Raw genomic sequence first — 13,525 nt, 5'->3', positions numbered from 1 at the left:
TGTTATTGCTGCTGCGGGAGGCGGCTCGCCTTGGGGCGGTGTGCGGACTGCGGCGCCGCTTCCGCCAGCGCCCGGGAGGAGGCGGTCCGCCCACTCCGGGGTCCCGCGGGGCGGCGCCCGGGGGCTGCGAGGAGCGGTGTGGCCCCGGCCCGGCGGGGGGAGGCCGCGCCCGTGAGGTGAGTGAGGCGGCGGCGCGGGGGGGAAGCGCGACCCCCGGGTGGGGCCCTGCGGCTCCTCGGGTGTGGGCTTTTCAGCGTAGCCGTGGCTCGGGAAGCGGAGCAGCCGAGCGCTTTGTGTTGGTGGGTGGGGACTGCCTCTGCGTGCTGTCCCGAGATCCGTTTTTCGCTGATGCTGAACGCGAGAAGGCGGCTTCTTTTCAGAGCTCGGGTATTTATAGGCTGTTAGTGGAACTTTGGCTTGACTAATGCAAACAACGTGCTTGTTTTCCCTTAGGGGCTTTGTTGCTGTTCTAGGTGTTCCTTATGTCGCTAAGGTGTCGGAACTACTGCTGTTGGTATTGCTTTAGGTTCTTTTCATCTGTCGGTTTTCTTTTTTCTTGAAGGCTTTAAGAATTTGCCTGCCTAGAGATCCCTCTGTAGACACTGTGTGTTCACAATAAGCACACATGAGATGTGCGTTCAGAAGTGGGCAGTGTGGGCTGTGGGACGTTGCTTGAGGCCTTTCTACAGGGAACCTGGACTGGGAAACTGACTTTTGGATCTGAATTTCTCAGTGCTTTAATAGGGAAAGCTGAATTCTGGCTTGTCATCTGCCTGAATCCATACACCCCTAGCTTTGAGCTATAGTGAGTTTCCCGATTCATCTTGCTGGGAGAGTTCTTCACTTTTTCCAGCATCTTCTGAGTTGTTCTTTCATTTATCCTCCTCACAATTTACTAGTAGGGATGTTCTCATAGCGTTTGCTATGCCACAATTCTATAATGCAGTGTAATAATCAAAATCTAGCTCTTGTTGTGCATAAACAACGTGATTTCCTGGGAATATTCCAGTTCTCAGGATGATGAGCTGTAATGGTCTACGCACTGCAGGGAACTCACTGGATAATTTGTTCAGAAATAATGCTCGGTGTGAACCTAAAAATTCACAATAAGTAGTGTTCTCCAACAGCACGCTGTTCCAAAACAGCAGTTTGTCACTGTGAAACCCCACATCAACCAAGCTCATAGAGTTTGCAGGGGATTTCATGCAACCACATAACTTTGCCTGTGATCTGGGAAATACCATCTTTGTCATTAAGACAATAAACGTGGCTGCTTCAGAGGCTCAGCTGGAGTTTTCTGTGAGCAGGTACCCTGATTTAAGAGGTGTGAACTCTATGCCATTCTTAGCAACTTGTAGACGATGTTTCTTTTTTTTCAGAGTATTGAGCCCAGCCTGCAGACCAACACCCGGATGTTTTAGCTCTTCTGCTGCTTCCAATATTCATTCCCTTTGAATGGCAGAAACGTATTGCTTTTTGTTACAGTTTACATTTCATGAAACAGTGTTTTGGTGGGGATTTTTTTGTTTGTTTTTTATTTTATTTTCTGGAGTATTCTTTGGTGGTGTAGCTGAGCTGTTTAAAAGCAATTGTGTTTTATTGAAAGTCATAAAGCAGTTCAATACCTGTTAACTGCTTCCATGCCACTCAGAATCAACTGTTCTCTGGAAGCAGGCAGGGAGTAGTTGTTTCTGGGCAGCTGCTGTAAGAAGTTGCTGAAAGATTTGGAATAAAATCATTGCAAAAGCAAGTGTTTCACGCTTCACCTTCACAGTGCTTCAAAAACCAAGTAGGCTGTAAGAGATTTCCAGTTGTTGGAAGAAAACAATATCTTTGAAAGGTCTTTACCATACGAAGAACTTCTTCCTGATCACAGTTGTACTTTGTGTTGTGTACTGTGCTTGCTCATGTATAATCAAGTTTTAAACAACATAACACCCCACTCAGAAAGAAGTGCATGATCTGTTACCTCTGGATGAGGGGAAGCTAAGGCTTTCCATTTTTAACTTTGATACTGAAGAGGAAACAGTTAAAACTGATACTGTTATTTCTCTTAGGAGCAGGAACATTAATTGAAATAGTGGAAGAAGGGTTTTAAAACATTCTGAAATTGAGTTTTGCCTTATTAGTTACAATTTTGTAGCTACTGGAAAACATATGATATTTATGAAATCTTCCAGGTGAGGAAAAATGGGCTGCGTGTGTTCTATGCATGTAAATGAGGTGGAGAAGGAGCATTAGAGAGAGGAAATGTTTGTTCTTTCACAGACTGAAGGGACAGGCTCATGACTTGGAGTGTAAGTTAAGGTAGGAGTTGTTTTTGCTTCTTTTTCTGGGTTGCATTCTGTGCTTCTAGGAGTTTTGTCTCTTCCTTTCAAAAAAAAAAAAAACAACAAACCTGTAGTTTCTCCAAGTGATGACACTGGTCTGAAGTTGTAACGAAGGATAGAAGAGGCAACAAAAATATTTGTGTTAAAACTGGATGGAATTTTGTTTTACTAGAAGTCAAATATGTCATGGCAAATAATTATTACAATTTTCTCTTTGTGGTGTCCTCATCCAAAGGGGAGCAGTGGAGAGAGAGAACAGATTTTTCTCTTGCTGTTTGTTCATATGTCAATTGTCTGTGAGTTGCTCTGAGTTCTGGATGAGCTTGGATAGCCTCCAGAGGTCCCTTCCAACTTAAATTTTTTATAAACGTACTTTTGAATGGTAAACGGAGTAGTAAATGAACCAGAAGTAATATTCTGAAGTGTTCGCTGTTTTCCCTGTCGTGTTGCTATAGTTCAAAAACAAAAAAAGTGTGGTGAGGGGATTAGGGGTAGCTAAGTTGTTTAAAAGATTGGATTTTATATATTTAAGCAAGTCTGTGGGCAAATGGAAATGCTGCAGACTGCGTACAGTTTGTGTGAGGTTAAATCCGTTATCTCTAAGCAATGATTTTGCAACCAAGTGTCATTTTATAGAACGTGCATAGGAGTTACTTTCCCAGTTAATTTTGGGTCTCACTTTGTGAGAGGCAGTGTAGAAACCCTGTGTACTTGAAACGAGAAGTGTGAGAGACAGTGGAAATAATCACTTGTTCTCTAGTAACAGTGTACTTATCCAAAAGCTAATAAAGCAGGGAATAAAAGCACTTGGCAGGCATGACTGAGCAAGTACACTTGCTGGGAACCTTTATAGTCTGTTTTGGAGAGATTGTCTGAGTACCTGAACTCTAAAAATGTGAAAACAAAGTTCAAAGAAACCAACTTTCCTTTACAATATTGAAGAGAGAGTGATGACGGTCTTGTGTAGCCTTCACCTCTCTGGCATGTTTCTAACGTAGCAGTAGAAGTAAACTAGCACTGCTGGAATGTAGTGTAAGAGCAGTTGATTCAAGCATAGAATTCAAGGTTCAGTGTACTGTTCTTTCGCACCCTGTTGCTTTTTCACCAGTAGCAGGTTAGGTATATGTCAAATCTTTTTTTGTTGTTGTCCACTTTTTAATGCATTTTCTTATATTGACTTTATTTTACATAGGTAGCTTTGGCAGTTGTTTTACTCATAGCTTCCAGTTATGTAAATGCTGACAAATTGAGCTTTTGAGGATTGTGAACCATGAAGCATGTTTGTTGGATACAAGAGGTTTACTGAATTGGCCAAGGCTTACGGTAAAGTTCTCTGAAACTGAGACAGCTGAGTCACATTATTGGCTGTACATTATGACCCTCTTCTAAGGCAAAGAGATGAAAAATAAAACACACAAGAGATTTCTCCACAAGTCCAAGCAGAAAAGAAAAGGAACTGGAATGTTGCCTCCTAGACTGTACAATATGTCAAAAAACATATGACTGAAACTTTTTTCTGTACTAATCATTTAATATGCAAGCTAGTCGGTCTTGTGCTAGTACTTAATGTGGTAGTTAATGGAGATAATGCCTCTTACTCCTCCTAAGTCTTCCCAGATTTTAACTCATGCTGTTAACTTGGATCACGATCCTTCCAGAAGCATAGACTTCTTGTTGCAATCCCACTTGTTGTCTGGGAAGTGGTTTGACTATTAGCTGCTTAGCAGTGAGTCCTTGTGGTGGTCAATGTCTCCGCTGTTTTTCCTGATTACATCTTCAAGATATTAGCAGACAGTTAAAAAAAAAAAGCAGTTCTTGAATGTCCTCAAATTGCAAGAAGCCTTGAAATGTTTGAGATTCAGCATTTCATCTGAGATGAATTAACCACAAACAGGAGTACCTGCCTATTCTTCCATTCAGATGCAATAGAACGGAATTTCTGTACCTTGGAATTTAAGCCTCTGTCTTTCTAGAACAACAATGACACTGATGTCTGCAGAGATGTAGGCAAGCCAAGCACAGAATGTCTGGAGGTACAGACACAAGGCAAGTAATAACAACCAGGGAGTGAAGACTGCTTTACCATGCAAGCAAAGTGGAAATAAGTTTTTTCTTTTCAGATTTAAAAAAATGTTTTCTGTGGTGAGATGCATTGTTAGGTAACTTTTGGTGCTTGTGCTATTAAATAACTTTTTATTAAGACTGGAAAGCATTAACTTGACTCTTGATTACCAGCATAGCTTTAAAAAAAAGTTGAAGTTGATTGTGTTAACATAAGAATTTTCTAGATAAACCTCCCTTTGGGGAAGGAAGTAAATACTTCCATTTCAAGTAGTACTCAAAAATAAGCATGCTGTGGTCATTAAAATGCTTAGATTATAAAGCATACCACTTATTCTTCATTTTTGTGATTATGTTCCCACTCTGAACAGGGTAATCAGCAAATGCTGCTGCTGGATTTTAATAGTGGAAATGCTGCTGGTGGAACTGAAAACTACTGGGTTCTGAGAAGTTTATGTGGATGTTGAACATCCAGTTCCACTTACCAGTTTGTGAAGATAGTCTTCACTGGTGGAAGGAAAGCAATTCATCTTGTATTTTGTTTCAGTGATTTCTTGCTGTTGGGTCTGTGCAATCTTCTGTTTCAATGTCAGGTTCTGTAAAAAAGCACTTTTTTTAGATTAATAGGATGGTTTTCCCAAGAAAAACCTTTAGCATCTAATTGAGATGCTGTCACTGTAGAGGATACACTTAACAAGTTGTGATTTTTTTTTTAATATGGTATTTATCTGAAATGGAGCATTTAAAGTGGACGTCAACATTTTAATTGAGTAGGTGAAGTTTAATTATTTTGCTTGTTAGTAAAATTCTATTGTTATATTCCTCTTCATCTTGCTCTGAAATGGAGGGTGAAGCACTCAGGTAGTTATCGCTGCTCAGCAGCATTCCCTTGATCTTAGATCAGTCTGGAGTGTCTTGACATATTGAGGAAGATGGCATAACTTCTACCTAGGGATAAAGGATGTAAGTGTGATCTGGAAGGCAAAGAATACCTGAAAAGGAGAGCAAAAGCTGTTCGTGACTCTGGAGGCTTTGCTTAAATGTCGTCAAATTGTTTGGCAATCCAGCTCTTCAACTTTTCTTTCACCACCTCTTTTCCAAGCCCTTTATTGTATATCAGCAGACAGGATGATATTGCAAGCAACTGCAAGGTGATTTGAGATGTGTAACCATCATTACAACAGCTTTAAATGTCTTGCTCTCCTGGTGCATGAGTGGTCTTCTTTTCTTCCTTTTTTTTTTTTTTGTAATGTTTTAGATATTTTCAGAGTGGTTCCTCTCCCCCGTTTGGTGGGCTCTGGGGTTAAGTCTGGGATACTTAACCTTGGGATGGAACAGAACATCACACAAGCTTAATCTTCACTGGGCTTTTTTTTTTTTCTAAGAGGAAGTTCTGTCACTGTAACATATCCCTTCTAACAGAGCTCTAATTGTACTGATAGGCAACATATGCTGTGGTCTCAAAGCATTTAATCTGTTATGGATGTGAAAGTGACCTTCCAAGCAGGAGAGCTGAAAAGTCTTCAAATTGTTGTGGAGAAGTTGGTGGTATTTACTGTTCAAATGCCTCTGAGCTCATGTCACTTAGGAAAGTTCCTGTTATTTGCAAGTATCTATTGAGGCAAATATTAGCAGTTTCTTTCAGATGTAGTAAACACAAACGGGTGACCTCGTTAGAGAAACAACGTGGCTAACAGCTTGAAGCTTAGGAAAAGGAGATTCACCAACAAGAAGCACAGTGTCCCAGCAGTGCTTGCTTGAAGTAGTGCAGAACACAAGGTTTGCAAAGCAGATGCTTCTAACAGATGCATACAGAAATGATAAACATTTGATCAAAACAGGCTGAAGAACCCTTTGTTGCAGTTAACCATAGCTGTTCTTATACTTCAGGCTGAAGCAGGCAAGGTCTAATGACATACATAGTCATCGTGAGTCATATGTTCAGGAAGAGCAAATAAACAAATGCAAATATGTTGCTGTCTCAGGAATCATAATTGTTACCTTGGAGCTCAACCTGGAAGCACTGAGAGAAGTTCTGTTCAGCCTTCGTTTACAGTTTGAGCAAGGATAAACCTATGCTCCTGTGGGCTTCACAGAAACTTTTGGTTATTTCCAGCTTTAATAAAGCAAGCGGATGTGCTTACAAATTCAGTTAGAAGAGCCCTCTCAAGTAGAGGCTCTCCCCTCCATCTTCTGACGCGTGTAGGTGCAATGCAGCTGAACAGCCTATGAGCTTTAGGGACAGAGGTGAAGCCCTATAGGGGTATGGATTGATGCTAAATGCTTCGCAGCCAAGCAGCATCTTGCTGTGCCACTCCGTGTGTGGGTAAGTACCACTAGTCCCCATCTGCTGATGTGATCAGCAAAGATCTGTCAGTAGTTCTCCATGAAGAGTTCCTGCTTCTTACCTTTCAGCAGAGCTATCATTTATGGCTAAATAAATATTTAGTTACTCTTCAGTTGGCTTGTTGGTGATACAAAACCAGTGAATATTGATTACTATTTTTAACTGATTCTCAAAAGGCATTGTGCTCTCCTGGGGTGGCTGTAGCTGGTGAGGAAGTAGGCAGCGTTTTCTGCAGGGAGGGGTTCTCAAAGGACTGCATGGGTTTGCCTGCTGTCTTGTTCTACAGCTCTGTGTCTGTATAGGACGATTTGCTGAGGACTGGATTAATGTCTGCTCTTTGTAGAGCAAGAAAGTTTAGCTGCAGAATTGAGATGTCTCACTTAGGGAGCTGTGCCTTTGTGTTAACTCCGTCATGAACTTTCCACAGATAATTTTAAAAGGAGTTAGGAAATACCTCAGTGGAAAATGTGTGTGGGGGGGGGGGGGTTGTTTCTACTATAGGAGCTTAAAACAACAACAAAAAACTCTACTTCCATGGCTTTTGCTGAGGCACACAGTTCTTTGTGAAAGCTCTGTCAAAAGTAGAGCTTTATGGCATCTTCTGTTTGCTAGTAAAAAAATCAATGTTCATTGTTAAAGTAAGCTAGAAAGTATATACAAGCCAAACCTGTGCTTCTACAAATGCTGTATGGCTGCAGAAGTTGGTGAAGGTAAAAGCAACTGAAACCTAATTTATATTTGGACTACAAAACAGAAGCTTCTGTGCTCCAATTCGTTCCCCCATATTTAACTTCACAAACCTGCAAAGTTGCAGAAACACTGCTTTTCACTGCCACCTCAAAACTTATTTATTTTACATGTGAATTTTATTCAGAATCCAGAGCAATTTTTTCAGCGTAGCAGAAACCTTCTATCTCTATTTATGGTTGCTTTCAGCCTTGGTTCTAAGAAATGTGATGTGAATAGTGTATGATATGCCATAAGTTGACTTTGGCTTTCTCAGCTTGTGCTTAGTAGAGGAAGGGTTAATCGGGTGCATCTGCTGAGAAAAGGTAAATTAATTTGTAAACAGAAGCTGTCCTCATCTCAGTCCAGTTTTTGTAGGAGCATGCATTTCTCTGTCCATATGAGCTGATGGGGTGAATGCACTGCTCCTTTTGCTTGTGGCTGAGAGGCAAGCATAGCAGTCTGAGGACTGCAGTGCCTCTAGCATCACTGCATTTCTTTCCCTGCCTTTCTAGGCGTGGGTAGCTCTTTTTCAACAGAACTAGAGGTTCATCTCACTTCAGCAGAGGTATTTCCTTCTAAAAGGCTGAGTGAGGCGAGGACTCGGCTGGAGGGAGTGCAGAGCACCTGGGTTTGCTGTGCTGCTCCTTGTCCTTGTCTGTGTGCCAGCGCTTCCTGTTTGTACGGATCCTGTTTACTGTCTGGGTTCCAAATAGCCCGGGAAGGTGGGAGGATGGGAAGAAGCGGAAAGAAAAGTAAACAGCATTATTTAAGGTGGAGTTCTGTGTTTTCATGTATATACATGCTAGCATTTGTTACTGTATAGCCTATCTTCATGGAAGAAACTCTCCTCTTGATGTTGTTCTGTACTGATTTCTAAAGAGGACACTTCTGCATTCAGCAACTGAAATTGAAGCCCTTGGTATTTGTAACAAGGAGCAGAGTTAGAGGTGTGCTTTTACTTTGCATTCTCTCTGAAGTTCTTATAAGGAACACTTGTCACCCATTCAAAATAGAGTATTTAAAAAGTAAATTAAAAAAAACCAACTTATTTCTACTGGTACAAAGTGACGTGTTGCTCTGATTTTTACTGCTTATCTTCAAGGCTTTTGACTTCAACAGTTCAAAAGTGTACACGTACTGCTCCCTGAGCTCTAGCACACAGCTGCCCCTGACCCCAGCATTCAGATGGGAGAGTTGTTCCCATCTCACTGCTCCCCAGCCCTGAAGCAGTGAGTAGTAAGTATGTGAAGGAAGCTTAAAGAGAAGATGTACTGCCTTAGTAATTCTTCACTGTGCTTTATGACTACTGGTCCTTTATAAATACAAGATTCTTTGAGGTAAAGCTAGAAATGGCATTCTTGAATGACTTGGAACTAAAAAGAGACTTAATTCCAGGCTTTCCTTTCTTTAACAAAGAAATCTGCCTTAAACTGGAAGAAAATGTTCTAGGACAGATGCTGTGCTCTTGGTATGTCACAGGCTCCCTAGGGAGAAAGCACAATCGTGGTGAGAGTTGTAGAGGTCACCAACAACTTGCAAATGTCTCTTTCCCGTCATCTTATTTTCATGGCTCCCAGATAGTGAGGCTGTAAACAATGTCCCTGCATGGCTTGAGGAGGCTGCTCAAGGGGGTATGGGAAGAATGTGATGTCAAAATCCTAGAATTTATGAAGGTGTTTTGGTGTTGTTGTTTTTTTTCTTAGAGGAAAAAAACAGTGATACTTTGGGCTTTTTTAAAAAACAAAAAAAAAAAACTGTTCATCTTTTTTTTTTTCTTCTGATATCTGATATTATATCATTCTTGAGTAATTTTTCAGTATGGCCCAGCAATACTTTGTAGTGACTTCCTTCTTTTTTTTTTCTGGATGGTCTCATCATTGATATTACAGTGCCTGAATGTCACTACAGCCAGAACCCAAGGATATTAGATTCTGAAGTGAAAACATATCTGCATGTAGGAGTGCTTTAAAGAAACATCTGATCGAGCTTATCTTCTCATATGTAACTAAACTAAAAGAGAGTTTCAGTGAGGTTTTTCTCTCTATAGGAGTGAATGATCTTGTATTTCTCCTGTGCTGTAATTCTACAATAGTAGCAGTAGTATCAATTTTCCTGGCTTGGCCTAGAACAAGGCAAAGGTGCTGCTTGGGGCTAAGGGGCTAAAAGAGAAGTAGGTAACTACAGCTAAAATTGATGTTGTTGCTTCTCTGTTTCAGAAGGAAACAAAACACCGGGAAGCTGTGTTTTAGGCTGTTAGATCCCTCTGCATGTTGTTTCCCTTGAGCTGCTGTTTGTGATCAGATAAGAAATTCTGCGTATTTGTGCCTCTTCCATGGAAGAATAAAGACAAAAATAATACGTAAGAAATTCACACTTGTTAACTTGAATTATATTAGTCTTCTGCTTTCTGTTACAAACAAAGCAGCATTGCTGCTGTGTGTAACAGTGTTGTCATAGAGGAGTTTCAGGCATCTTTGTCTTCCTGGATTTTGGAAAAGTGCCAGCTTGGCAAGCAGGAAGAACAAAAGGACAGGACTGAAAATATCTTGTCGGAGGCAGTCTCACCGTCACCGTGCAGCAGGTTGGGACAGCAGCAAGATTAGACAGGCAGCCCAGCCTAGTTTTCCTCATGGTAAGCGTTGGAGAGGCTGTTCTTTAAAGACAAGAATAAAATATTTTGGTCTTGAGAAAGTTTGAAAAATTGGAGACAAAATGGAATATAGATTATTCTTTTGGTGTTCTGAGAAGTGTTACTTTTGCCACACAACTTCTTATTCATGATGTTAGTTTTGGGGATTCCAGTGAAATTTAGTTTGAACAGCTTTTTTGGGGGGGAAATAGCTATAGTTTTGTTCTTCTGCTGGTTTGGAAGGGAACTGAGTAAATCCTGTAGAACTCACAAGTGTGTAGTAAATTGAAATCTATAAACATGGTTGGATTGATTAATGAGCAGATGCTTTTTTTCTTTTTTTTGCCTTATATGATAGTGATGAAAGTCTAGAGGATAATTCCAACTGGCAAAGAAATCAAATTGACGTACTAATCTTATTGAGCAGTTCTTTGATACTAAAGAGACCACAAATTATTGTAAAACATTACTACATTCCGTTTACAACGGCTATGTCATGAATATTTGTCTTACAATTGGAAAAGCTAGTGGTCTTCAGTTAAAGTTTAGAAGTTCGAATGACCAATTCAGTTTCAAGTATGGACTGATAAAATTGCACTCAGTGTTTAGTCTGCCCTTCTGAGTTGATTTTGAGACACTAGCTGGTGTTCAAAGCAAAGCAAAACTATTCAGTATTTCAGTTACTGGAATGTAATCCCTTTTGCGTAAGCATTGCATGTTTTAAACCTTCAGTGTGATTTTTCTGTACATTTTTGCATCTTACTTCTCTCTATTTGTTAGCTTTTTTGTTAGTTGGTACATGATAGAAGAATTTTCTCCTTGCAAAGCCTGAAGAGTAGCTGAAGGTGCTTGTGTAGATGACAGATAAGTCTCCTAAAGTGGAAAAAATGATTTAGATCTTTCCCTGGATTGTCCCACAGACTTGCACAGTGAGTCTTTATATCTGCTTTATAAAACACTCGCTAGTGTTAGGTGGTGCTCCTCTCTTTGGAAAGCCATTCCACAGAAGATTCACAAAATGGGATAGGAAATCATGTTAACCGTGTTACTTAACTAGCCAAATATTGTCATCCACCTGAAGTCAGTAGAATATTTGTGAACAGTCTCTGCAGTGAAAATTAATCTAATCTGTAAACAGATAATCTGTTTAAAAAAAAAAATATCTCGGGGAGAAGGTTTTCTGGATTTTCCAGTAGAGTAATTCATGAAATGTCACTTTTTTTTACTATCATGTGCTGTTTCCTGTAATGTGGATTCCATTCATACTGAAGGATAATAGTCCTTTTTAGCAAAACGCATAAAATTGAGACCAGTAGAAGACTCTTTTGAGAGTCTGGCATAACTTAAAGTGCAAAAACACTTGCAGTGGGGAAAAAGCACTGCCACAGTGTCCTGCTGAGCTGTAGATGCACAAGGTTTTTATGTGATAGTGTGACTATAGCAGCAGCAGTAGGCACAGATATCTTTAGGGAAAATATATGTGCGGTTTTGACTAATTTGTCCCAAGCTTGGTTTATATATATTTTGAACACAGAACATATTACAATTAGGCACCTCTATTAACTGGAGTGTGGTACAGCTCTTACTGAATTCTTCCTCCACTGACCTCTTCCTCAGAGAGAAGGACTTCTCAGAAGTAGCAGCAGCAAACTTGGGTGTCTTGTAAATGTTTTCAGAGTTAACGTACTTGTATACCATTGAAATGGCGTTAGAAAGCTAATTGTAGCCTGCAGCTTGTAATAGAATATTCAACAGAATGAAGTTCAGTTTACCATTCTGTCTCGGTTCTGAATGATTCAGTACTGTGAGATGGTAAAACTTTGAGTTCATCAAAAACATATTTTGAAGACTTTGTCTTAGAATTACTTTAACTGTACTTTGACTGTATCCTATAAGAAAATAGATTATATAAATTAGCGTTAGTAGGCAGGTGTATAGGTTGAAGTGAGTAGGAATCATCATTTTGGGAGATTGGTTGTTGAACTTCCCTCTTTCTTTCTCCATATATATTTATTATTTTTGAATTGAGTTTTAAAATTTGATCTGTTATGTTAGTTGCTTAGCAGGGTTAGTGATGGAGAACATGCTTAACAAATCAGGAAGGTGGTAATTAGTCCAAAAGACCACAATCACATCTGCAGATGCATTCAAGGTTTTCTTTTCTGACAAAGCTTTTGACTCAGGAGCCAGGTTTCAGGTATTTTTGAATTGCAGGTGTGGTTTAGTGTTCATTTGAAGTGCTTGCTTGTAGCCTTAGTTGGATCTAAATAATATCTCTTCAGAATTCTCTGAAAATTATAGTTTGACTGTCGAAGAACATAATTGATTCTCTTTATTCCAGGCAGCCTTCCAGATTTGGAAGTGTACACAGCAATGCAAGCTGCCAACTGTACTTCAAAACTGTTTCTGTTTATGTTTTTGCTTTCCAAATCCAAACCCTGGAGGCGTGCTTACATGCACAAGTGAATGTACACACAGAGCAACTATACACACAGACCCAGCATGTCTGTTGCCCAGTTTAAAACTGGAGCTGCTGTTCTGGTGCAGTTGCTCTTAAAAGCAGTGTGGATTTTTGAGCTGTCCATTTTTGGCCCATTTTCAAGTGTTTAAAAGGAAACAATATTGAGTTGGCACTTCACGTTTGAATCTTTTCAAAAGCCAAGGGTTTACATGTATTTCGAAAATATAATGTCTAGAAGGATTCAATATGTGCGTGTGTTTCACAGTTTTGCCTGTTTCATTGTCTGCAATTATTAGCGAGGGGGAGGGAATGGAACTGTCACTTTTGAAGCTGAATTAGCTTAGCACTGCTGCAGTAGTGCATGTTGCCTTGCACAGACCCCAGTATTTGCCTCTGTCTCTCAATAAAGCAGCTCAGACAGCAGAAACTAAACCAAGAGAGGTGAAGTGAGTAACCCTTTGCCACTTTAATCCAACTGAGCCTATAAGGAGCTGGCTCAGGAAGCGTGGGTGCCAGCGTGATGTAGAATGAGAATGCCTTGGGCAAGGAGAAGATGGGCCCTCATGACCATCAGTTCAGAAAGGCTGAAGCAGGGTTGTGGCATGAAACATAAAAGACTGCTGGTAGAAACTCAGCCTATATTGTGAATACTTAACATGATTGTGGTCCATCTATATTATTGTTTGTGTATGTGAACAGAAAAGTTCTTACAACTGCATGTTCTTGCTTGGTATTTTTCATGCTGGTATATACCTTAACAGTAACATGTTTTTGCCTATGCTTGCAATTAAGAGATTAGATACAGTGAACACACATGTTTTTTATGGAGAGGGTGTCTTGCTCATGTTTTACCCAATTAAAAAAAAAAAGTTACTTGACCTTCTGTGTAATTCTTTTTTATCTGTAGACTGAGCAGTAATTCATAATTCTCCAAGATGCTCTGAGTGGTGCTGTCTGTGTTCATTTGT

The 13,525-nt window shown here is 40.1% G+C and overlaps 1 protein-coding gene across 6 annotated transcripts in view; it reads left to right on the top strand.

Annotated features, from left to right (window-relative positions):
- The first annotated feature begins 12 nt into the window (after window positions 1–12).
- Window positions 13–13,525, top strand: part of PIK3CA (phosphatidylinositol-4,5-bisphosphate 3-kinase catalytic subunit alpha) — a 34,250-nt gene continuing 20,737 nt past the window's right edge. For 3 of the 6 annotated variants that reach the window (XR_010622925.1, XR_010622924.1, XM_065748352.1), the window contains exon 1: window positions 9,676–10,099. The gene's annotated coding sequence lies outside the window, so the exon portion shown is untranslated. Of the gene's footprint in view, window positions 177–9,675; window positions 10,100–12,873; window positions 13,004–13,525 lie in introns of those variants that run through there. The other 3 variants (XM_065748353.1, XM_065748354.1, XM_065748355.1) reach the window with 3 other exon arrangements.

This window comes from Cyrtonyx montezumae, unplaced genomic scaffold, assembly GCF_038088225.1.
Source record: "Cyrtonyx montezumae isolate F1298 unplaced genomic scaffold, pur_monq_1.0 scaffold_5, whole genome shotgun sequence".
Lineage (NCBI taxonomy): Eukaryota > Metazoa > Chordata > Aves > Galliformes > Odontophoridae > Cyrtonyx > Cyrtonyx montezumae.
The sequence above is the reverse complement of the archived record's forward strand: the minus strand, read 5'-3'. Positions and strand labels throughout refer to the sequence as shown.